We start from the raw sequence: 27737 nt of genomic DNA, 5'->3' as shown, positions 1-27737 counted from the left end.
TAATATATTTAATGACAATACTTTGCTTTGTCTTTTATATTTCTGTTGGATTTAACATTGGAAATGTAAGCAGAATTAGGGAGCACTTTATTGTAGATTCAAGGTTATGTACAGTTAAGCAACTCAGCACAGACAGCTGTAGGTGGAAAGACATGTTTTCCTTTTATGCAGTTACAATAAACTAACAGTATCTGTTTTACATCGGCGGGCCCAGAGTGCTCCAACATGTATAGTTATATTATTTTGCTCCAATAATCATATATTAAAGAAAATATTTCTATTTCCGCGTATTCATATATGCAGAAATCTAAGTGGTAGGGTCTAAATGCAAAAATAAATAATTAGGGGCCGATTCCGATCCGGGTCGGAAAGCGCTCCGACCGAGTCGGATCCGGAGTGTTTTCCAACTGAGCCGGACCCCTACAGTCCGACCGAGCGAGTACGATGCGCATGTATGCTGTCGGACTCGGTTCGGTTGGACTCCCATAGAAGTCAATAGGAGCCGGTCGTACGACGCGTACATGGGCTCCCATTGACTGAATGGGTACATCTCGAACAAGTGCACCCCCTACAGTGGGTACACGTTGGTGCCATCCGCAACGTACATGCCTGTGTGTCTGAGTCGTAAGGCTGCGGGTGTCAGGGGGTCCGACGCGGACCCCCAAAGTCCGACTCCTGAAGCTTTTGCGAGCCGGACACTGCGGCTCGCACAGGCTGTCCGACGCGTGCATCATACTGGCTCGGTTGTAAATCGCATCCATTGTACGCCACGGTTAGCTTCCGACCGGGACGTACGGAGCGGTTCGGACCCGGAAACGACTCGGTTGGTGAATGTCATGTAGCTCGCATCGTACTTGCTCGCTCGTACAGCTGTACGAGTCAGCCGGAAAACACACGTACGGCTCGTAGTTTTTCCAGCCGAACCCGATTCGGTGCCCTTCCGACCGAGATCGGAATCGGCCCCTTAATGTCGATCAGTAATAACTTTAATAAAAAGGATCTCTACAGTGTTCAAATTAAAACCAACTGAAATATCTTACTGGATAATGGGTTCATTTAGGCACTTGTGGACGACAAGGAAGCCCACCAGGGCAAAGGAGGTCATGGCTTCTACTCCTGTAATGTAGCATTGCATGTCCAATTTAGCTGTCCCCAACAAGCAGTGGGGGATATCTGAGCCTACAGTGAAGTCATTGCTGCAGAAGTTTCAGTGAAGGCACTGATCTTTGCTGAGTGTGTGTCGCTTTTGATGCTTATGCTGTTTTTGAGCTAGGAACTCACTCCAGGAGCTTGTTTCTTGCGAAAAAAACAATTTCCTTGAGACACAGAGGTTTCTACCTGACAATGGGGACCCTTATGTGTTTTCCAGAGACACGACCCAAGTGGTAGTCAAGGGTAAAATATATTGTGACAGCTGTCAGCCTGAGGACTGAGTGACCATTACTTTGACCTGACAGTCCTTTGGCAGATGGCCTATGAGTTCAAATGTTTACAATGACAAAGCCAGCAGTGCCTATACTGCTGTATAGCCAGAGATTTCCCAGCCTGAAAAATATAGTGTAGGGGTCCCCTCTGTGCAAAACTCAAAACAACCCTCTAGGTATCTAAAACCAAAGTTACAGGAATAAATGAATTAATACATAAGTCTTGTGAAGGTTAAACTACTGTCAGCCATAACAAGCAAATAGCACACACAGGAGAAGGAAGTTGAAGAGAGTTTTTAATTGTACATGAGTGATCAGTGGGGAAGTGTTAGGATGAGGTGAGATGTAATGTGAAAAGAAATATTTTCATTTTTTTTTAAAACAAGGTCACATGCATTCCAGCTATTGTATGAGAGCTTTGTCCAGATGCTCTAGTGTAACATAGGAGAATTTTAAGATTGTCTCCTACTTTCATGTTTTCACTTGAAATTCAGCAATATTGCTGCTTTTAGTGGCATTTAGTTTGAGAGAAGCCTTAAGCTAATAGACTTGGACGGCGGCAAGGATGCTTTTTAGATGTCAAACTTTGTGTATGGCTGAAATTTTCAAATGAAAGAATGAACTACAGACATATAAGAACAGCTCTGCAAAATCAGTTGCCTCTTTGCCCTTAGTGGTTAGACACAGATGATTTAGAGAAGATGAGCCATACGTCTGAAGGGAACATAGTTACTTTTGCTTCAAATTGGTTTCAGATCTGGATGACTAGAAAGGGCATTGTAAAAAAGAGCAATCATGTCAAAAGACGTAAAACTACTCCCATGGAGTAGATTTCAGCTTTTACGACATTTAAAAATAATCCCCCAAGTATTCTTGGAAGTCTGTGCCAATCATAGATTTCTAAACATAAGACAAGTTTTTATTTCAACTTGTGTGAGTTTTCAACTGAAAATCTTACAGGGTAACGGAGCAATTGTTCATTTACATATAAATTGTCAATTTAGACATATAACCTTTATCACCACAAGGATAGGTTCCACAAACCCACAGGAAATATCATGGCAACTGCTTTCACATCCCATTTTGGAATTAATTTATTGCTGCCTCTACAGAAGTAAATGTGCAAACTTGTCAAGATAGTGTATATTACTGGCAACATGTTTAATAATGTCCACACACTTAGAATTTAACAGTATTGACTGCAGCTGGCATGGCCATGATCCTGCTGCACCAATTCCATGTTCAGTGCCTACACCCAAACTTTCAACAATGCAATTTATGATCATATATTTCAAATACCATGATTCTGTCAATCGGCATGTTGGATTTACTAATGCCCTTTCTTAGTAACATACCTAAATATCATATAACTGTGCCACAGCAGACGTCCCTTAAGAATTTGCGTCTTATTTAGCCAGAGCTTAAAGACGGCAATTCTTAACACAAGCATCAACTAGCTGGATTAATGAATAGCTTATACCAACACTCAACTCAACGAAAGCATCATAATGTTCGAGACTTAACATTCCGACCAATACACTTGAGAATAAGTAGCAAACCAGTAGTTCACTAGCTTCACAATTAACATCTGCACTTTGTTAACTATGGCAGAAACCTCCTCTAACTACAGCTGAAGTTCTCAGACACCATTGCTACTCCAGCACATTTCAGATTCCTAGTCAGAAGTATCCATCAGACTAGAAAATTATATTTTTTGTGGAATAGTTGGACATTTCAGACTCGGTGCAACCAATGTTGCCTGCAGCTAAGGGTACAGACAAACTGCTACAGGAAGAAATTCACCTGATATTGTTGTTTGAGTTGCTTTGACATTTTTGTGAGTTAAAGGCTCAGGTATGTGATGATTGACTCAGATTTTCTGTGGCTCACTGAATGTGTGATAGGTTGTGTGTTTTGGTGCCGTAGAGAGAGTCTTTGAAGGCCACTGTTGCAGCGAGAGCTCAGATTTTCTGCTCCTGGAGTTTGCTTTTCAGATCTAGCATTGGGGCGCAGTTGTTGAGGACTTTTATTACTGTAAGGAAGAGTTATTGCATGAGCCTTGATTGGCATTCCCCATGGAAGGATGTTGGATGTACTCTAATGTCCTACCGCAAACTGAAAAAAAAATAATAAATGACGATCCTAACTGTGAGTAAATTCACTGAAAAAGTCACAACAAAATATGTATTTGTGTTTTGCTGCAGTCCACAAAAGACTGATTGGAGCACATTGTCAGCTTTATTGGCCCTCTGAGTGATGCTCTTGTGTACATAGTTAAAATGGCTAAATAGTGAATTCTGAATAATTATTGAAATGAAAATATAGAAAGAGCATAACATTGAATATTCCATCAGGTCTAAAGCAAATTACTTGAGAGTAACTATTTTTGCTTAGACGATACAAAAAGCCCACAAATATTGCTCCATAGAATATTTACATTAGCTGTATTTTTAATCACGGCTACTACTGATGTGATCTTGGGTGTAAACAACCTGTCTTAATAAAATATTTCATACTAGATTTTTCAAGTAGTTGGTTTTATTTAATGTATGTGTGTGATTATGGTTTAGCTTTAATTTCCCAGTTACTATTATGGGTAGAAGTAACATAATTAAAATGATAATCTTGCCAAAATTCTTATACTTATTTTGGGCTATTCCTATATGTGTCCCAAACTACTTCTTTAAAAAACTTGAAGGTGTAATTAGCAGCTTTATCTGGGGCTACAAACAGACACACCGGGCGATACGCTTTCTTAAACTTCCTTTTAAATTTGGAGGCCTGCAACTTCCGGACTTCAAACTTTACTTTTGGGCAGCATTTACGAGGGTGCTTAAAAAGTCTTTTAACGGATAAACAGCCTTATTTTAGCCTCATCCTTGCACTTGGCACTGATAGCAATACATTGTTGTATAGGATTAATGACCCCAACTATTACAAGAGAGTGCGGTTTAAGACCATTAGGGACATGGTTTGTATATGGCGTGAAATCCTCGATTATTTTTGCCTTACTCATGAAAATTTGATAAAACACGATCAACTTAAATTATGGAACAATCCATTTCTTCCGATTATATTTCATGATTCGGCTGCTGGTAATTGGGGAGGATTTGGAATTGAGAGATTAGGCCAGCTGGATGATCATACAGGTTTCTCTTCTTTTGCATTTTTACGATCCTATTTTGGTCTTCCGCATCAGGCCTTTTTTAAATATCTGCAAATTAGAGACTACTTTTTGAAATAGCAACTGTCGCAACTACCACACTCTCATGAATTTATAACGTACCTGCTAAATCCCGCATACAAAGCTAGAATAAGCAATACGTATTTACATCTTTGTCATCTAAGAAGTACAGATACTGATTATATAGCAAATAAATGGTTTAGGGTACTTGGTATAGCTACAGATGTCTCTGAGATTGTGCTGGATTTTGAGACTTTATATATCTCCATACATTCTGTCAATATAAAGTTGCAGCAATTTCGCACTATCTGTCTGCTATATTATACTCCTGAGAAGATCTGTAAATGGCAACTACCAGCACAGGGATCTCTTTGAGGTGGGGTTGATAAGACATGCTGTCCTAAGTGTGGTCAAAGGGGTTCTGATATTCTTCATATGTTTTATATCTGCTCTATGTTACAGGACTTTTGGGAAAAGGTCATACAATATGCTGGTCAATGTGTAGGATTCAGCTTATCCTTTACTACGAAAGAGATAATGTTGGGGTTAAAGGTGTGTGAGAATCTTGCTATCAGGGTTTTTTTATCAATTGTGTTAGTAGCTGCTCGTTTGAGCATTGCGAGAGAGTGGATCTCGCCGAATCTTCCTACTTTCTTTGATTGGCTGATATTTATGAAAGATATTTATGAAAGAGAACGAGCACTAGCCAAAACAAGATCTATATGTGCATTGCAAAAATGTGGTAGGATATGGCAATTCTTCGAGTAAAAATGGCGGTTATTATGATTTATGTGTAACTATAGACAATTTTTGAATCATTATTTGTGTTGCAGGACCTAATTTTAATTTTATTAAAAATGTAGCTTGTGATGCTATAGTGCTTGTTATGATTATTTCTCTTTTTACCTCTCGTATCTCTCTTTTTGTATATGACTCTTGAACATATTGTACCCTCTGTCAAAATGTTAAACTAAAATAAAAAAAATAAAAAGGTTATGGTTTAGCTTGAACCCCTTGCACTGTTTTTGTTTAGAGTGCTATACAACTTGTGTTTCAAAGATACTGAGCAGTTTTGCACTATCGACATGACAATCCTGCAGAGGTTTGCATTTCCTATATTAACTGGCCTACGTCAGGATAGGGAAGCATGCATTATTCTCAATGTTCTGAGTAGCCCCGGATCCGCTGTGAAGTGTGTGGGGAGAATTGGGATGGTGCTTGCCTACCATCTGTGAATATGATATTTTAGTTGCTGCTGAAGCCCTTTAGAGAGAGAACTCCATTATTGAGCGTGTGCTGTGGAGAAAGCCAGGCTGCCATTTTTGGCCTTTTTGATAGTGTTGGGGAATGTGGGGAATTTGTTGCTGTAGAATACTAGGGTAGATTATGCTATAACTTAAGAAGCTTCACTGGCTCCCCATCCAGAAGAGATGTTAAATCAAGATGCAGATCCACACCTACAAAGCCCTCCACGATCAAGGACCAGTGTACATGAACCGATGTTTTAGCTTCCACCAACCCTCCAGACACCTTTGCTCCACCTCCCTTCCCCTCGAATCCCCTGTATCCGCTGAAGCAACAGTGGAGGACACTCCTTCTCCTACCTTGCTGCCAAGTATGGGAATGGCCTCCCTCCCCTCCTCTGGAACTCACCTTCTCTCTCAGAGGCATTTAGACCGAACTACTAAGGGTAATGCCAGACACCTTGAATGTTTTCACAGTCAACCCTGTTTGGTCACCACACATGATGAGCATGGCTGGTTCCTCATGTGGTTTGTGGGTTGCTCTGTTTCAGCCACATTTCACTAGGCACATGTTGTTGGCTTGCCAAAATTTCAGGCTGATTATTTGATGTTCTGAATATTTCTTATTTTGCTACATGTCCATGAGATGTGGATTCACTTAATCCCTGGTGGCCCCCGGTTGTATCGCAAGTTTACTCTTTCTTACTAAATAGCACATTTGCAATACACAGTGTTGATCTAGATAAAGGCCCTGATGAATACCCCTGCACCTTATAGAAGGGTAATCTTAGGGCAGAAAAATGTTGACCTCCAAAAGGTCAGGTATAAATAAATAATTCCCTACATTTTTCCCTACATCACTCGCTTTGTTTTTAATCCTGTCCCTAACAGTCAACAATAAAGATCATAGTCTAATGTGGCAATATTTTAATTTCACATTGCATATACTGTTGCACTATGCTAAACTCACCTATGCATTTTACTCTCATAGGGTACCATTTTAAATATCCCAATTTTAGGAGTTGTAGCCTACACCCCAGCTTTAATTGTGCTGTGAGGGGGGTCCCTATAATGAAGCATGGCATCTAATGGTGGGTGAGGGATTTCATCCTAAAAATATGTTTTTTAACACTTGTCAGAAACATTGACTTTCAGCTGAACCTGTTGATTACAAAACAAATGTAAACCAGGTTATATTAGTTTGTGTTTAAGGTTACTTTTTGGGAGTATGTACCTGTTGGTCTTTAAAATCTCCCTTGGCCCCTTCTTTGTGTTTTGATTAATGATATTTTACACAACTTTTTGGCTATTTATATTGGAGTAGCTGCTCTCGTAGGGAGTGTCTGCAACAGATCATAGCTTTTTGTTTAGTATGATAAAGCTAAAAGATAGTTTAATCATGACTAGAGCTGGAAAGAATGTACCACTAGTGTTATGAGGTATAAATGTTCTGAATAATCACAGAAAATAAAGTTGTACTGCAGTGTTGCTTTGCATATAGGTTTGCTCTTTAACACAATGTTGAGCATAAACCTTAGAAAAACTGCTCCTTTGACTACTTGCATTTACTAATTTGTTCTAGATATGCATTTTTACATGCTCAGTAAGACTCTAATCTTTTATGTTTCAGGCACTGTCATTTGTAAGCAATCTAACCACTGTCATTAGTTATTGAGTGACAAGTAAAAAAACGTGCCCGCTCTTCTTAGTTTACCCATACATAATGTATTTAAAGTGTACTGTCCAATAAGTACTAGTACGTTTAGAAACCGTTACATTAGGATGTGTATGGTCATCTACTTAGCTATGCCGCTCTAGTAGGCTTATGATGGATGTCGGACATGTCAGCCTTTTGGTAAGCATTTCCCTAATCTTTGGTTTCCTCCTCCATTTTTGCTGATCTAATTTTTGCTGACTTTAGGACTCTGCACACTATTCCCCTGCTAACCAGTGCCAAAGTGCCAGTCCTGTCCCTTCTAAACATGGTAACATTGGCTTATACCCAATTGGCATGAGTTATTTACTTATACATCCCTAGTAAAGTGGTACTACATGTACCCAGGGTCTGTAAATTAAATGCTACTAGTGGACCTGCAGCACTGATTGTACCACCCTCTTAAGTAATACTTTAAACATGTCTCAGGGCTGCCATTCCAGCCTGTATGTTGAGGTTTAACTGCCATTTTGACCTGGCAAAGAAAACTTTTTTGACAAACTCAAACCTTCCTTATTAATATATATGTCACCCCTAGGGTAGGCCCTTGGTAGCCCAGAGGGCAAGGTGCACTGTAATTAAAACGTAGGACATGCACTTTTAAGATTTACATATCCTGGTAGTGAAAAACTCCTAAATTCATTTCTAAATACTGCAAGGCCTACCTCTCCTATTGACAACACTAGAGTTACCTTATTGCTATTTGTAAGTGTCATTTCCAAAAGGGAATAAGTAACCAGTTCATGTTTGGTGTCTCTAGGACTGGAATTTACAATCCTTACTTACAGTGATGTTGGATTGTAAATCACTTTTGATTAATTCAATTGTTCAATAAAAGCAATCACCGTTTATTCTTTTTTGAAACTTTAAACAAATGTTTTTTTTGCCACACCCAGAAGACCAAATATAAAATTAAATTATAAATGTTGTTCCCTCCCACCAACATCAGTTAGTACACAGTTAGTACACAACAGTGGATACAAACAAAAAATAATTAAGGCAAATAATTACATTCGAGAGCACAAAAAACATTGATACAAAATACAAAATACAAATAAATCAGTTCTTATTTTACAATGTCCAGAGCAAGAGCTGAAAGTAAATAAATTACACATACACATATAGGACCGGGATGAGGCTCGATGATGAAGCATGCCACTATTGAGTGGGTGAGGGTCCTTATAAAGAAATTCTTGGGTTTCTAGAGCAGACGGTCACTAGTCCATTAGGCATAACAGAAGATAGCAGGTGCGGATATCCCTTTTGTGTAGCTAGTTTGTCAGATCAACCACATTGCTGTACACAGTGGAATTCGTCTTGAATCCACCATGAAAATAGTAGGCTAACATTTTATTTTGTTCTACTTTTTTGCCTATTAATTCCATAATTATTATATTTGCAGTGGAAACAGCAAAATAGATGGCTTAGAGGATAAGGGGGCGGGGACGTACATTCATGATAGAAACAAAACCTTCAAAAAAACATGTCTGTCCATAGTCCATATAAGCCCACATCGAAGGTGGGCGGGCAAATTGCATCATTTTTCCCACAGCCATTGCACTGATGCCACAGGGCTCATTCAGTGAGTCCAGGACGAGGGAGTGCAGCTGTATTCTGAGTTGTTCCCTGAACTTACATAAGAAATAGTGAATTGTTGTGCTTATTGGAATTCTAACATTGAATGTCATGCTAACTTCCAATTTTCCAGCCATTTACCATGAAGGGGTTCCACTAGCTTTCTGCTGGCAAAAGGTATGCAGGTCCAAGTACCCAGAAATGCGGTATGACTGCATCACTTGAGTTTTCAAATCCAGCTGGAAGCTGCACTTTCTCCTGACCAGGAATTAATCGGTTCTCAGAATGACAACCCTAGTAACAGCATTTACCACAGGTGATCGCATTTGCAATGAGCTCAACACTTTAGATGTCTGTTAGCCTTTTGGAAAATAGAATGATTTTAGTCCTTTTGTGAAAGTAAAACCCATAAAATATCATTTTGACTGAAATAATTGTGTCAGAAGTGGATGCATTCATGCTAATTGGGCTTTCATGTTGCAGCTAGGCATTTACTTTTTGATTTCAAGGTAAGAACGATTCCCACAATTATGTTTCTTTAAAAAACAAAAAGAGCAGATTAAAACCTTCAGAGACGACTGGCACATGAAAGTTTCAATTAAGAGATTTGCTAACAAGAAATAATGTATTATTGTTTGCCAGAACTACCCATGTGCAGCCAATGAGTAGTGAAATACTGTGTCAAACAAAACTGCTTCTCCGAAAAAAACAATTCTCAATATGTTCTTCATTCTTTTGAAACAGAGTATAAAACGTGAAAGAAAATCTCAGCTGGAAGTTCAACTTTAGTTACCGCACCCAGCAAGAGACAAATTGCAGCTATGAAAAGCACGACTGTCAAACAAGAGATATTTCGTTTAATAGAAACAGATTGCTATTTTTACCTATCTAAGCATCGCTCTCCCAGTTCTGCATTATTAACTTTGTAAGTGTTAACAAGAAACATATTTCAGACATCCTGCTTTAGGATGTATGACTGAGAACTGTTTCCCCATATGTTGTTTGTATTATGAGTCACTTTGCAGAAGTGCCCTGGTATTATTTCCCTGTCATGTATAATCACAGAATATTTCATACCACATATCAGCTAACACATTGATCGGCAGTTGACATTAATCAGCACTGCTTTAGGAACATTGTTGAAAAGGTGCCCTTTTTGCAAGGTCACCTCAGATTTTTGCCTTCTGTTGTCGAACCCCTTTTTTTTGGTTGGCCAGAAGATGTTGCACATTACTCCTGCTAACCAGTGCTCAAGTGCTCTCTAAAACTTGGTACCATTGGCACACACCTAATTGGCACATTTAATTAACTTATGATCCCCTAGTATATAGCACTTTGTGTGCATTTAGGTCCTGTAAATGCTACCAGTGGCCTGCAGCCCGCACTGTGCCACCCACTAAAGTAGCCCTGTAAAACATGTCTTCAGGCCTGCCATTGCAGCCTGCGGGCAGTTTTAAATTGCCATTTCGGCCTAGCAAAATAAACGTTTGCCCAGACGTAAACATTCCAATTCAGTACTTATAAAGTCACCCCTAAGTTAGGACTGAAATGCTCATAGGGCAGAGTACATGATGTTTAAAAAATAGGGCACATATATTTAAAGTTTTACTTTTCCTAGCAGTGAAAACCCTACAGTCGCTTTTCACAGCGGCAAAGCAGGCCCTCTCATAGAAATATACAGGTTTACACTATAACAACTTAATTTCAGTAGAGAGATGGTAGTCATTTGGTTCAGGAACCCATTGTTTTACTTGTAATGTAAAATACAACGTTATGATGAAGTCAGATTACTATATGGAAAAGTACACTTTTAGAAGGTTGTCATTTTCCTGTCCAAGCCAAATGACTCTTACTGACAGTAGCCAATGTCACCTGATCGTTAATGGTACCCCTGGAGTGAAATGTGTACTGCACCCAGCCAGTGGAAACATGGCCCTGGGAGTGGGGAGGGGACTCTTCTCCTGAACAGGCTGGCTTGGGGGCTGTGCCCAGCCACTTTCTGAGCTTCAAAAGATGGCTTGGGGGCTGTACCAAATCCCTTCCCAACTTCAAAGGATGCCTACCCTGTCACTGGCAGGTGCAGCTCACACCTGGGCCTGCTTGTCCTTTGTTCATCTGGCCAGGCAGGCATTTAACCGAGTGGGGGTAAAGAAACTGATGAGAATCGGTCTAGGCAGTGGAAAAAGGCTTACTGACGCCCACAGGCTGTCACTGGGCATAATAGTGGACCACACAGACCTCTCCTCTGAAAACTCTTACACCTGTGTATATCAGGATAAGAACTTTTGTGCTATCTGAAGAACCTAAAGGAGGACCTGCTTCCCTGGAACCCAAGAACACTGAAGTGACTCCACAGGTCAGTTGGCTGGCCTTCTCTGTGAGCTACAGGGGCAGCATGCTTCCACAGGCCATTTTCCCTGCAATTGCCCAGCTGACTAGTTCCAAGTGGACCTGCCCAAGACCCTGTTGCTGGCTTCTGCTGGCGTGAGCCCTTACCCCGTCTGCCTCACAAGTCCTGGACCCTTGGCTGGTGTTAGAGTGTGATCCCTCCTGTCCACTGTTTAAACTGGAACTATGAAATTGTTTGACAACTTTCTGTTGTGAGACCAGTACTGCAGTCAAAGCTGCAGCCATCAACAAGATTTGACAGTCTGCTGCAGCTTGTTGCTGTGCCCCAATAAAGAAGATCTAGCCTCCAGTAAGTTTTGAAATCTGAACATAGATGGATTCACCGAAATGTATGCCGAGCGAAGGTCGATCGACACTGACACCTTCTTATGAATAGACTTCAAACTTTGCCCCCTAAAAGCTTTCTGCATCTTTAACCACGATGCCACTGGGCCCCCACTCTCCAGCAACCGCCATTGTTGAGCCCTGCTTTGGTTCAATCTTGTAGCTTTCCCCACTGATGAAAAGTCGACAACCATTTTTTTCCAGATAAGGCTTTAAGTCAGAAGGTAAACTTTCCTCCGGGTCAAGCCTGGTTCCTGTATCTGACTCACTTCCCATTATGGCTAACATTAACTTTTGCCTTTGACTAGGTCTAGTATGACAAGATAACTGCGGTTGGCATTTGCACTTTTTGACAGAATATTTAATTCAAACTTTAGAAATCCATTACTCTGGTTCTACTTATTGGGTTTTCATAATTTTGGTAGTATGCTATTTGCAATATTTTTCTAAATTCTATTTTTCTTGCGTTGTAATTTCACTTGATTGTGATTATTCTTTGAAGTGGGTTCTCACCCCTTCAACAAATAATCGAAGTTCTTACATATAGCATGTCTATGACTAAAAATGTGAGTGAATATGTTTCGGAACAGCATGAACACTACCTCAACAAATGACTTTGTTATACATGCACAAAAATACCCTCAAACAGAAGGATTGAGATGGGCCTTTATGATTTATAATGATGAAGACTGAAGCTCATCGAAGGTAAAACCTTATTGACTAACATATCTGCATCTATGACATTTTAACTAGTCTGCTACTTCTTTTTTCTTCATGAAAGGTCTCACAACCAGAGTACAGTCATTGGGTAGAGAATTACACCTCTTACATGATTTAGAAGTTCAAGAGCACAAGGCATCTTTTCATTTTGGGTCGCAGCACAACACACTAATGGTCTATTTCTTCTTAGTTAGCTGCTAAAGGTTTTACAGCCCAACACCAGGGTTAAAATATTATATGCGTGAGTGTGAAATTTAGAGTCAGATTTATTAAATATATTTTAACGCAAAGCAGCAACCATAGTTGCACACTATATTGCACAAGGAGAGAGAGTGGCACAAAGCCATATTAAGTAAGGAAAGTATAGGATTACTCTCTTCCCCAGTGCTGGTGCTCAAACTGGTTGCCAAGTGCCACATGCACGTCTTTGAACCATGATGCAAAGGTGTGTGTGTGATGTCTAGCAAAGGGTTGGTACTGGACGTATTTCTTATCTCTACAAAAACATACGCTTCGACAATTTTTAACAGATTGCATACATTGGATGTGTGCTGTACAGTGCATCACACATGCAACATGTGCACTGTTTGGAGAAATAACACACATACTTTATTAATTCACAGCCTGCTTTGACAATTTTAGTAGATAGGGTTTTACATTAAAAAACATGGGTGCTTGCACTGGAACACCCAGGTATAAGCTATATGTGTCCCCTTGATGTAAAGTGGCATACACAGGTATGTTTCCAGTGCAAAATAAGTCTTGCATTGGAAAATACCATTTTAAGACTTTGCAAGCTCTTGATAAACTAAAGCCACAATTACGTAAAAGGCATTTGCATACTGACATGAGGATGATTGAGCTGATTGTTCATTCCTCACGGTGACACCTTTTATAAATATACCTCAACAACCTGCAGCTATGATATGCTCTCATAAGGGATGGGGAGGATAACCTGTGCTTCCAGGAGTGAAGTAGTATAATTAAAATGTAATTGTGGCAAGTTTCACATACAAAAGAGCTTATGAACTCATGTGGAGATATAGTTTCAAATAACAATGCTTAGAAAATCGCATTGCCCAAGATTCCACCTTCCCAAGATAGGATGCCAGAAGACAGGCTTAGGAAAAAATGTGTTCTGGGAGGAAGGGAGTTTATATTGTGCTGAGATGAAGTAATATAGGAAGTAGCAACAACTTCCCTTGCTCTTTAAAAATGCAATCCATTTGTTACCTTTCGTGGTCTTGTACTGACTCTTTTAGGCATTAGTTTATCACTGAGGAATAACAGCATATCAATAATTATCTCTTGTAAGAAAGAGGTATTAATGAGTCTCTCTGTCGGCTCAAAAGACACACTATGAATCTAATAGGATTTCGACTTCAAACAAATTGCCTCTCCTGTATTATATTTGATCTAAGTTTGATGAATACAATCAAGTTATCAGTTTCAGTCAGGGGCAGCTCCTCCACTAGGGCAGAGGAGCGTCGCTCCACTGCTTTCTCGCAGTGTGAGAACCAGAAACATAAAATGCTAATAACTTTAAATTATTATCATTTTATGTTTGGTTGAGGGCGGGTGGGTGGGCGGGGCTGCTCTGCGAGCAGGGGAGGAGTGGTGTGCCCACTCCTGCCCTGAGTGCACAAAGACTGTTTGGTCAGTGTAGTGTTCAGATTATCCACGCTCACGCTCTAGTTTAGAGTGTTATTGCTCTACGAGAGTTCTAGGTTCCATGGTGGGCGGTGGATCATTGGCGGTTGGGGATTGACTTGTGTGGATGTACAAGCTGTTCTCTCTGATGAAATAAATTATATCTGGAATCCACCACGAGTTTCCTTTTGAGTTACTTCACACTGGCGACGACTGGGAGTCAGAAGAGGACAGCGCTCACTTGTAAAGAAAATCCCGATAAGGTATCTTGTATCTGTGCGTGTATGCACCTGCGGCTGTTTGAGAATGATGTGCTTATGATTGCACCAGCGGCTGTAATAATTATTTGATTACCGCATGATTTGATCCAAGTGGCTTAAAAAGATTTGTGATACTTTAAGAGTATTGAAGAATGTCCTAATCGAGGGTTGCGCTCTGATTGTGCCAGCGGCTGTGTGACCTGTGTAAGACTACTTATGCGCTTTGATCGCGCCGGCGGCAGATTTTGGCAGCATATACAAAGGTTGTGCTGGATTGATATTTTGGATGTATGGAGGCACCGGCAACTTTTGAAGCGTGGCTATAACGAGAGAAATAGTTTATTCGAAAATACACACTCACCAACATTCGCTTAGAGCTCCTGCTCCACGTGTTTCACCTCGAGGAGAATAATCGGAAGTGCTACGCGCTTCACCTTCGGGGAAAACAATTGGAAGTGCAAAGCATGCTGGGAGCGTGATGATGTCACGCGTTGAGAGGCCATTTTAGTTAAGTGTAACTACATGGAAACGCTTCAAAGACTCCTTTTTTTTTTTTCAAATAGCTGCATTTAACAGAGACATCTTTGTTTGGGATTGTGTTACTACCGATTTTTTTTTATTAATTCAAGTGAATTTCACATTAAGTAAGTGAAGCAGTGAAGTAGTAACAAACAAGCAGAGTATCTTTGATGACATTTTCATCTGTACTACATCCAGGGGAGAAAAGAAAGTCTTCACATCTTTCTTCTTTACTTTGATTGTTTGGTTTACTAGTGCCAAGATGTCAAATATTTTAGCACCACCACATTTTTTGCCGACAGCAGGTGAACCTAAAATGGAATGGGATCTATGGTATCCCATGTTTTTAGCCTACGTGGAGGTGTTAGAGGAGGAGGGTTGCTCTCCTAAAAGGAAATTAGACCTGCTGAGGCATTGCTTGGGAGGTCAAGGGATTAAAGAATTGGACAACCTACCTCCTCTCGAAAGTACAGAAGGCATAAATGTGTTTGAAGTAGCTATTAAAAAAATGAGTACCAGATTTGGAAAGAAAATAAATATAGTGATGGAAAGATTTAAATTTTATTCTCGTGCTCAAAAAGAGGACGAGTCTATTGAAAACTATGTGTCTGCATTACGTTCCCTAGCTGGTTCCTGTGCGTTCGAAACTATTAATTACGAACAGGTGCTCAGAGATCAAATAATGATGAGAACCAAAAGCAAAAAGATACAAGAAAGGCTATGGTTAGGCACCGAATCTTCATTGAATGCTGTAGTCAATATTGCTAAAGGCATCGAACAGTCTGAAAAGTTTGTAAGTGAGATTAGAGGTCAACCTCAAGCTGTCAACGTTAAAGTACAAGATCCACAAGTAGAAGTTTCGCTTGTAAAACCTCAGTTTACACCAAAGAGAACTTCTTTGTTTATTAAAATAGATCCAAGTTTCAAAGACAATAAAATTGGTAACCGTAGAAATCCTGTGATCTGCTATAGGTGTGGTAGTTTTGAACATGTTGGAAATTACAAAGGATGCCCAGCATGGAATAAAATTTGTATCAAATGTAAAAAGCCAGGCCACTTTGGGAAGATGTGCAGATCTTTACAAAAAGTTAATTGTGTTACCTGTGAAGAAGATGAAATTTCAACAGAGTTTAATGAATTTAACTGCATTTCTTGTGTGTCTGAAAACAATTGTAAAGGTTTTCCAACAGGTTCTTTACTGGTGGATGGGAAAGAAGTCAATATGATGATAGATTTGTGTGCCTGGTATTCCATTATTGGTAAAGACCTATTTATGGAATTATGGGGGAATAGGAAATTACTACCTCCCGATATCAAACCTGGTAGTTACTCGGGGCATAACATTGATTTGGAAGGTTATTTCTGGACAGATTTGGCTTTCAAAGGAAAGAAAATTAGAGGTAAACTGTACGTAGCCACCAAAGGTGTGTCTATACTTGGGTGGCCCCATCAACAAGAATTGGGCATAAAGTTGGATCCCAATGCTTCACCACCTGTTTACGGTGTTTTCATACAAAGTGAGGATTTTGTGGCAAACATAAAAGAGATGTTTCCTGGTGTTTTTAGTGACAAGCTTGGGGAATATGCAAACTTCAAACATAAAATAATACTCAAAGATTCTGCTGTTCCCGTAAGACATAAAGTTCGCAATGTTCCTCTAGCATATCGTAACAAATTGAAAGATATGCTGAAAGGTTTAGTTTCTAAGAACATTATTGAACCAATAGAATCCTCCCCATGGGTTTCTCCGGTGGTTATTTACCTTAAAAGCAATGGGGATCTTAGATTGTGTGTTGATCTCCGTAGCTTAAACAAAGAGATTTGGATTGACAGGCATCCATTACCTAACATACACGAATTGATTTCAACTTTGTCTGGCGCTAGTGTATTTTCCACTGTAGACTTAGCAAGTGCATACCATCAAATTATGCTACATGAACAATCAAAAAGTTTAACTGCTTTTATTACACCGGAGGACATGTATCAATTTAAGCGTATGCCATTTGGACTAGCTAGTGCTGCCTCTGTCTTTCAGAGACTCATGAAGGACGTATTAGAAGGTTGTCCGGGTGCCATAGCATTCCAGGATGACATTTTAATTTTTGGAAAAGACTTTGAGGACCATGACTGCAATCTAAAAAGGGTTTTGGGTAATATACAAACTAAAGGTTTAACACTTAAATTCTCGAAATGTAAGTTCAGAAAAGATAGTGTGGAATATTTAGGTCACGAAATATCGCATGAGGGCATTAAACCAAAGCTAGACCATGTAGCTAGTATTGCAAAGGCTCCTGCCCCTACAACAAAAGAACAATTATTATCATTCTTAGGTTTGACCGAATTTTATAGTAAGTTTGTAAAAAATTATGCTTCAAAAGTATTCCCTTTACGTAATCTATTAAAGAAGAACACTAAATTTGTCTGGGGTGAAGAGCAAAAATTAGCTTTTGAAGTACTGAAAAAAGAAATTAGTGTTGCTCCGTTTTTGAGACCCTTCACGGTTGGAGGAGAGTGTATAGTAGCAGTAGATGCAAGTAATACGGGCCTAGGGGCTGTGCTCTTGCAGAAAAAATTTGGGGAAGAGTATGTGGTATCGTATGCTTCAAGAACTTTAAGAGGGGCAGAATTTAATTATTCCACTATTGAAAGAGAGTTACTTGCATGCACTTGGGCTGCTCAGCATTTTAGGCAATTTTTATGGGGTACAAAGTTTCAATTAAGGACTGATCACAAACCACTTATTAACATGTTGACAGCTGGGGGGAAGATCTCTTACAGCTCGTTTAGCCAGGTTAGCTGCTAAATTGCAAGAATACCAATGTTCAGTCGTGTATATCCCTGGCCGTATGAATGTCCATGCTGATTGCATGTCCCGCTTGTCATTAGATGAGGGTCCTAATGTCATTAATAGTCCTGAGGAGTGTGATATAGCTTATACTATGGAGGATGTTCAAAGCAGTATAAGTTTGGATGCTATCTCTGAGGAGATATGGGCAAAGGCAATGTCTGAGGATGACATTTTACAAGATGTTGTAAGGCATTTACAAAGCAGATGGCCTGAGGAGAGGAAGCTGAGTGGAGAATTGAGCTCATTTTGGAAAATCAAAGACGAACTTATGTTTTTACATGGGTTCGTAATCAGGGGTGATAAAATTGTTCCACCTCAGAGAATTAGAGAACAGTTAGTTAATCTGTCACATGAAGGACATTTGGGTATGTCTTCTACTAAACGGCGTTTGAGAGAATTTTATTGGTGGCCTAGTATGGATAGTATGGTGGACAGATGGGTTAGAGAGTGTGTACAATGTGCAAAAAGTGACAAATCTGTTAAACCTCTATCTACAGGGGTTTCTCCCATTGAATACTCACAAGGTCCCTGGAGGAAATTAGGCATTAACATTATTGGGCCTTTGAATCTACCCAGTGCTAAATATGTGTTTGCAGTGGTGTTAGTTGACTATTTCTCAAGATGGCCAGAGGTTAAAGTGGTAGATAAAGTAACTTCCAACCACATTATAGAATTTTAGGATAACATCTTTAGTCGAGAGGGTATTCCTTCTGAGCTGGTTTCAGACAATGGACCACAATTCATCAGTAATGAATTTGAAATGTTTCTAAACAAATGTGGCATCACTCACAAAAAGGTCTCCAATTACAATCCCATGGCCAATGGTCAAGTTGAGCGTTTTAATAAGGTCGTGAAAGAATCCATACAGTTAGCTATCAAGAGTAATATTGATTGGAGGAAAGCTTTACGGGTCACTTTGCATACTTATCGGATGTCTCCTAATTCAGTTACTGGTTGTTCTCCATTTGAGATGTTAAGAGGGAGGAGACCTTGTTCTAACCTCAAGCCATGGTGGTTGCAGAAGAATAATATTCATGATCCTACTTTGGATTTTAAAGTAATCAGAGAGCGAATTCAAAAATATCAAGATAAAATGCAGAAGAGTAAGAGTAACAACTGCTCTGTGAACTGCAAAATCAAAGTGGGTGATCTAGTTCGTGTAAAATTGGGTGGTGTAGACAAAAAATGGTCTAGATGGTCTGACCCAATTAAGGTAATTGAAGTATTCAGCAAAACTGTCAGGGTACAAGGGGGTAAAATTTGGAATTTCAGACGAATATCCATTTTTAGATCCAAGGGTATTTGTTGCGAATCACTTGTACCTTCACGGGAAGAATCTTTAGTTACAAATGAGAGTGATGATTTCCATTTTTTTTTGGATGTTTTGGGTGGTTCTAACTTTGAATCAGAGGTGGTGATGCCATCTTTGAGCACTGACATTAGTGATGCGAGTGGTAAGGTTAATGGACCTCTTTTAACTCAGGGTACTGTTGTGACACCTAGTGATGGCCCTGTTGAGAACCAACATGCTGAAGAGGTGTCTATCTCAGGTGAAGAAATATCTGCTCAGAGGAAAAGTTCTCGCATTAGAAAACCACCTGTTAAAATGAATGATTTTGTTAGATTTTAAATGTTAGTATTTTGCATTTACTTATTTTTTTTATTTTTTTGTTGTTTTTTTCAAAGGGGGAAGGTGTGTAGTGTTCAGATTATCCATGCTCACGCTCTAGTTTAGAGTGTTATTGCTCTACGAGAGTGCTAGGTTCCATGGTGGGCGGTGGATCATTGGCGGTTGGGGGATTGACTTGTGTGGATGTACAAGCTGTTCTCTCTGATGAAATAAATTATATCTGGAATCCACCACGAGTTTCCTTTTGAGTCACTTCAGTCAGCCCTCTGGGGCCACCCAAACCAGTCATGTGTACTCTGCCCTTCTCCATGCAGGCTGCAATGCAGCCTACATGGAGAACATGCCTTCCCCATAGGCGCCTGGCTGGTTGCCGTCCCGACCAATCATGATTGGCTTAGGGGATGGAGCCTGCCTGCCTGCTTTCTGTTCCTGTCTGAGGCAGGAGAGCAAGAGCCGAGAAGACGCAGGACCCGGCCGCGGAAAGGTAAGTTCATTTTTGTAATTATTAAATTAACTCTCTCACAGACTCCCTTCACACCCCCTGCGCCCACCCGCAAGCAATGTCAGCCGCGACTGGTGTCAGTTTGTAACTATTGACACACGGCATTGAGTGTGTTTGATGGAACTGCAATGGTGAAAGGAAATCAGTACTTGTTCACACCTATTCACCCTTTTGTGTAGAGCATAGACTTAGTTAGACCTTTTAAAAGCCATGAAAAATTTATCAGACAGGTGTATTCTCAATGGGACATACACAATGTCCAGGAAAGGGCAGTACATAGTACCTGTTTGCACTGCATGGATAGTTGTGACTGGCTGGACTTCCAACATTAGGTAGTGCTTGAATAATGTGCTGGAACACAGTTGAAGTAGACTAGAAAAAAAATATTTGAGGTGGAAGCATTTGGGACATGAGCGATACCTACTTAGGGCCTTGTTTAGAGAAGACAGATGGGATATCTTTCACATTTGTGATGGAGAAACCTGTCCACCAAACTCTAAATTAAGCCTTTAGTTCTCAAGCTCTCTTCCACCATCTTTTAATTTATGTCAGAAAGAACTATAAAAAGATTTTGATATCACTAAGTACAAACAACTATACCAGATTGAAGACAAAATGTAAATGTGATGAAAGGGAATGTTTTATGGTTTGATTATGGTAACTCTCCTGTGCTATGCTAGTTAATAACAGTTGTGTTGCTTGGCCTCCTTGCAGTACAAAACCAGACTGTAATGACATATGTAGAAGAAGACTTCTGTGTGCTACAAAAACATTAGAACATTTGTTTCTAACACAGATATGAAGTGTCATCCAAAGACCTGTTTACAAAACTGTCTGAATCAATTTCTTTGCCTGGCTCACTGGGTTATTTGGACATTTCCAGCAAAGGCTGCCTGCTCAACGAACCTTTTTCAGAGAGCTGTATGCTGAGCAAAGAAACTGAACTACTTGTATTAAATCAGGAAAAGATATACAAAAATTATATCTCAATTGAGTTTGAAGAAACTGTTCTAATTCTTTTAAATTATGTACCAAAACATATGAAACGGATCCAAACCACTACACTGCTTTGAACTATGACCACAGGATGTAAATTAAGCTTCAATGAGATTTTGAGACACCATCTGAAAACAGGTTGAATTTGCTCAGTTTATTAAAAATGCAAATACTCTAAAAACCAATGTAAAGCGTTTGACTGGGAAAACACAGTCACTTATAGGATCTGGGTAAGAATGAGAAATTGCTTTTCTTCATAGTTTTTAACAAGAATGCATTTACTCACCTGGGGGCTCCCATTAATGTATGTTGTACATTTTCATATATATTCAATAGACAAATGTACTTGGTTTCAAATCATGGGGCATGAAGCTCTCAGAATGCCTGTAATTTATAACCGCACAATGTCTAACATTGAATATTTAAGATTTTCTACAGACATTTCCTTCACAGATTCACACATAATAATCCACAAATTTTGTCTAGTTTACACCAGAAAAATAAAAATCCACAGATAGCAGGCATGTTCACATTATATTACATTACCAAAGACTTGAGGTGAAAATATGACCAACATACAGCAGCACACATACGCTATAGAAAGTGGTTAGATCTGATTTGCAGAGACAGTAATGCAATTTTGCTATCTATTCTACACACTATAACTACCATTTTACTAAGCTTTAGCCACCATGCTGTTATACCCTAATGAAGACCCGGCAGAACCTTACATTTCTGAAATAAAAACATTTGATGAAGCTAATTCCCAACCTAAATTCTCTACAACTTCATTAACTGATCCAGGATGTTTGGACCCTTAGCAGTGTTTTATGATACTCACTATGTAATTAGTTTACATTTAGACTTGGTGTATTTTATTGTTTTGCCATTGTCATGAAGCTATTGCAAGAGTCTAATCCTTCTGAGTTATGAAAGTACAGCCATGCTATTTACATGCAAGATCCAGACCCTATTTCCAGCAAACAAATGCACTGCTTGTGTGTAGACATATTTAAAAAAGTGATGGATAGAATGTTTGAATTGACCTCAGCCACTGGGCTACATTCTAGTCCATAATTTTCTTTACAGCATCCCACTCTAAGTAACTACCAGCCATGTTTAAATCAGACATAATCTTTCTGCACTAGGACCAACAATCCAGTCTAAATTGCTAGGCCAGGTCCTTTCTATTGGGAACACAGTAACCTCAAACCGGTTTTCGTATATTGGATGGTTCTAAGGAAAAGGTCCGCTCCTGGTAGTAGCAATGATAGGTTGTATGGGAGTAGATTAGCTTCAATGGCACCCCTGAGACGAAAGCACTGTTTTCAATAAACATACTATTTTGGAAGGTCCCAACAACTTCTTTGTCAAGGACATATACTGTTTCTTCCGCACCCTCACCCAAATTCCAAGAAACCTAGCGAGTAACTTCTCATCTCACCCTTGTGGTCATCGTGACAAGGGCTATTTTCATCTAATAGGAAGTCTTTTTCACATTTCAGCAAAGAGTTCATTAAGGCCTGCAGAAAGTAGACACCCCAGCATTATTGAAAAAAAGAAACTGCATGGTTTTCTGGCAAGAAAAACAAAAATGGTTTACTTTGTGTATGTATTAAAAATCGAGGTTCGCCACTTAAATGGGTATAAGATAAATATTAAATATTATATTGATGAACAAACGACCTCATTAGAGAACACACATGGAGTAATGTTTTTTTTCCACTAGCCGGTTTTTAACATAGGAATAATGGACGATGGAGTGGTAAGTGAGCTTTTGGTAGCCTTTACCCTGAAGAATACAGCAATATAAATGTCCCCCTTTTGAACATTATACACCCAGACCTTGCAGTCTTCACATTACTGCTTAATCTATACGTATGGGTGGCTCGAGAAATAGGCAGAACCCCCCCACTTCCAGAATTACAAATAGTGAAGAATATGGTAATTTCTGCACGAGGGAAATTAGGCCCTTTATGAGTTATGCTCAGAGGGCTGACCAAATAAATGAGGAATTAGGAGGAGAGTCGGTAGTTCTGGGTCCAGTTGCCCAAGTAATTCATCATTTTAACCCAGACTCTCACCGAGATTTTCAATGCTTTTGCAGCCAAAATATCAGAGGGAAAGTAGTCAGATCTGTGGTGTTCCCACACGACTAATTTCACTTGGGCTGGTAACTGATATTGCTAGTTCCATCAGAATTAAGTGGCCAGTCATAATGAAGAAAAGCAAAATGAACAGATGATGGACGGAATGCTGAACAATGCAAACATTCACCCCAGTCGCAAAGATCTGGGCTTAATCTGTCATTCTTTTGCTAACCTTACCACCCCAGTTTGAACCCAGCCATATACAAATCAGTCTTGACCCTGTTCCTTACGGGAACAATCCAGCCCGAACTGACAAGCCAGGTCCTCCCTGGACCGGAAACAAGCATCCTAGGACCATTTTCAGGGCATCACCCCCTCATCAGCCGGGCTAGCTTGAATCCAGTGGTGCAGCGAGCACGGGACCCACGTCTGGGCATACCCTTCCCACTTACGGTGACAAAAGCAAAAAGGAACAGATGGACGGAATGCTGAACAATGCAACCAGACATCTGGTTGCATTGGGCTTAAAGATCTGGGCTTAATCCATTGTTTTTTTGCTCACCATGCCACCCCAGTTTGGACCCAGCCATATGTAAATCAGTCTTGACCCTGTTCCTTATGGGGACAGTCCAGCCTGAATTGCCAAGCCAGGTCATCCCTGGACCGAACACAAGCATCCTGAATGTTTGACATTGTTCAACATTCTGTCCATCAATTGTTCTTTTTGTATTAGTCATAATGAAGGCCACATTAGTGACATAGGAAATGTAAAAAGTAGGCTTCTGTCAGCAAATGGGTTTCTTTGATATTTTTCTGCAGCTGCTTTGCTTACAGCAGTACAGGCTTGCAATTTCTATCCTGAAAACATCCTTTTAGTCACTGCCTTGGATGTTGAAAATAAACACTGCAGTTTGCACGTGACAGGTAACTTTTAAGTCAATAGTGTTGTTTCTACACTGGTATACTGTGGCCTTACTTGAAATCATGCAAGCCCATTGGGGTATCCATTCTGCTACCATGTTTAGGGTTACAGCCAGCCGCGGTCGGTAGTAGGAGTAACTGCAGGGCGGTGACATGGGGAGGGGGAGGGGCAGGGTGGGGGGTAGTAAACTATGGATTACGGAGGTTTACAGGTAAGTTAACATATAAATTAATAAAACGAATTTCGTTGCGTGCACTGCATCCCCAAATGCGATGCAGTGCACGCAACGAAATTCGTTTTATTAATTTATATGTTAACTTACCTGTAAACCTCCGTAATCCATAGTTTACTACCCCTCACCCTGCCCCTCCCCCTCCCCACGTCACCGCCCTGCAGTTACTCCTACTACCGACCGCGACTGGTTACAGCACATGCACCCAGAATTTCTAGTCTGTTCCCCATGAGTCAAAATATACTAATTTAGACAATGTCTTCAAAACAAAAAAAACTGAGGTTATTAAGCAAAAGGCAAATACCCCACACCTGCCATGACCTCATACTATACTATACTATACTAAGGTCAGAAGACTTACCAACAAGGACACATTTCACCTAGGTGCTGTCAGTCAGAAAGTGTAGTGGGCAGGTGCCAAGCATGACAGTGATGCTATTTGTACCACATGCCCCTAGCTCTAGGGAGACCAATAGAATAAGGTAAGTACTTAAGGGAATGGCATGTCACCAACGAGGGCATATTCTAAACGTCAGCTAGAGTATTGTTTTTAGAAGAAATGTAGACAAAGAACAACATTGTGTTCTACATCACTGTCAATGGGTACTGTCACTTTGAAAGCTTTTGCTGAGAAATTAATTGCAAACATTCATTACAAAAATACATGTAATTGTCTCAAATTGCAAGATGAAACTTAACGATGCCATCTAACACACACAACTGTACAATGACACGTTCTCTGCAATAATAGCTAATTTGGGAGCATTTTCCCATGAAAGAACATGGTTATTTAAACGCTCCACAAAATACAACAACAATTTCATGACCTACTTTTGCAAAATGCCATAATCCTAAAATGGGAATGCTTTTTCACCACCTCGCAGGCAGCAGCACATTGAAGCTACACGAACAGAGGGTACATTTAGTGCGGCATGTTTCAGAAAACTGTGCAGCACCGCGGTACAAAATGTGCCTCTCCGTTTCTCACAGCCAGGCATGACATATGCTAACGTAAATTAGGAAAAATAGAGAATCGTTTTGTACAAAACAGCGCCTTACCATTTTATGAAGTAAAAAAAAAAACATTCGCATTGCAAAATACGGATGCCTATTAAGCATGCTTGCACCTAAACAAAAGAGATTGACACATTAAAGAAATCTATGTAACATTTACCACTGTTACCGTATTTTCTATATTTTAGAAATATTATTTCTAGGTCAAACATTCCTACTGCTTTGCACTGGAGTTTAAGTTATAATATTTTAGAGAAAACTTGCTTTGATACTTAATAGAAATTTGCGAATAAAAAAAGTTTCCCTTTTTCGTTTCACATCCAGACTGGAGATTAAGTTAGAAAAAACTTGTTTTGATACTAAATAGACATTTGCGAATAAACAAAGTTTCCCTATTTCGTTTCTCATCCAGACTTTTAGACTTTACATTGAAGACCAAAATGTATACAATACCCCACATAAGCAGATTAGAAAGACAAAAAAATATCAAGTACCCTGCTGCTGTATAACAAATAAGATAAGTCAAGCACTGGCAAAGCTGGGGAGAGGAGTTGGCAAATTTGGAACTGGGGAAAGAGGTTTGAGTTTCAGCGTTGGCTCAACGTTCTGCGATTCTGGGAAAATCATTTAGGGCCGTATGTATGAAGCTGTTTTACGATCGCAAACACTGCGAATCGCAAAAAAATTATGTTTGCGATCGCAAAAGAGAGTGTCCCTGTTTGTAAGAACGGGATCCGGTGCGCAAAAACGGGAATCGCAAATTTAGCGATTACCAATTTTGCGAGGCAGGGAATCTGCGAATAAAAATGCGAACTCGCAAAATGAAATGTATGTAAAAATCGCAATTACCACCAACTCTGAGCAGGTGGTAACCAGGTGCAACCAATATAAACAGGCCCACAATGCTACAGGAGGTTCCACAATGGCTGGGCTGTATGTGATAGCCAGGAGGCTGTGAATCAGAGCTGCTGCACAGAGAAGGCAACGCCAGAAAAGGATCTTCAAAGCGCGCATCACCCTGTTCCAGCAGACCGAGGAGGAGATCCATTTGAACTACAGGCTGGACGCAGACAGCATCCTGGACTCAATAGAGGAGCTCAAACCCATACTAGAACACCCCACAAGCAGGGCACACACCATTCCCACCCATATACAGGTCCTGTGCTCACTGCACTTACTGGCATCAGGGAGTTTTCAGGGGGTGATAGCCACAGCAGGAGGGGTCTCTCAGAGTGCACTGTCGCGCTTCTTCCACGCTTTGCTTGATGCAATGGTACAGAGGCTGCCTCATCACATCCAATTCCCCAGCACACAACAGGCACTAGATCAGACCAAGCAGGAATTGTACCAGGTAGCCCAATTCCCCCATGTAATTGGCTGCATAGATGGGACTTGTGTCGCACTATTCCCCCCTCACAGAATGAGTATTTGTTCAGGAACCGCAAGTCCTATCATTCCCTGAACATACAGGTAGTGTGCAATGCCAAACATGTCATCACTGATATAGATACAAAATACCCAGGCAGCACACACGACTCATTCATGTTTCTCCACAGTGGAATAAACCGCCGACTCACAGATGGCGAGTTTGGTGAGGGCTATCTGCTATGTAAATGCATGGCTTTCAAACACACAATCAGTAAAGGCCTGAAGTGGCTGGACAGTGTGTAAACTAATTCTTGTCACCCTGCAGGTGACAGTGCGTATGCTGTACGTGACTACATCCTGACTCTGTACCTGAGTCCAGCCCCTGCAGGGGAGCAGAGGTATAAGCGCACACAGAGCCACACGCTGTACCATTGAGAGAACATTTGGAATCCTTAAGAGCCGTTTCCGCTGCCTCCATAAGAGCGGAGGAGAGCTACAGTACATCCCTGAGACATGGTGCAAAATAGTGGCCACCTGTGTCATGCTACACACATCGCAACCAAGAAAGGCACCCCAGTGGACCTCACAGATTCCGAGCCATCAGAAGAGGAGGGACCAGCTCCACTGCGCAGACCAGCAGGTGGTGTCGGTGTGGCTGCCGGGCGCCAGAGACGAGATGAGATCCCACAGAACTATTTCTAGGTGAGTAAAGAGGTGACAATGCTACAGATTGGTGCAAAACTGTGTTATTTATTTCCTTGGGTGCAGGAATACATCTGTCACACAGCCTGACTCAATCACAATTGCTTGCACATGTTAATGCCACAGTGCAAGGATGTCCGTCATCCATGAGTCAAGAAGCAATGTGTTGCCTCACACATCGCCATGTGCCCCTGAAGTCACTTCACCTCCTGCGGGCACGGCCTGTTGCCCCTCGCTCAGGGTGCCCACTGCCCTCCCTGGAGTCATCGGCTAGTCTCCCCTGCCGCGCACTCCGCTGTCTGTCCTGGGGAATTGGTGGAGTGATGCTGCTCCTGCTGGACTGATCATCAGTCTCCAAAGTGCTCAAAGGTCCTATGCCACCTGTGGCAGCTGCCCGCATCTGGTCCATG

At 40.6% G+C, this 27737-nt stretch overlaps 1 protein-coding gene across 1 annotated transcript in view; it reads right to left on the bottom strand.

Moving 5' to 3' along the window:
• CDH8 (cadherin 8) overlaps positions 1–27737 on the bottom strand; it is an 815205-nt gene that overhangs the window by 287826 nt on the left and 499642 nt on the right. The gene's annotated exons all lie outside the window — the stretch shown is intronic.

This window comes from Triturus cristatus, chromosome 12 (assembly GCF_964204655.1).
Source record: "Triturus cristatus chromosome 12, aTriCri1.1, whole genome shotgun sequence".
Lineage (NCBI taxonomy): Eukaryota > Metazoa > Chordata > Amphibia > Caudata > Salamandridae > Triturus > Triturus cristatus.
This window is presented reverse-complemented; position numbering and strand designations above follow the sequence as displayed.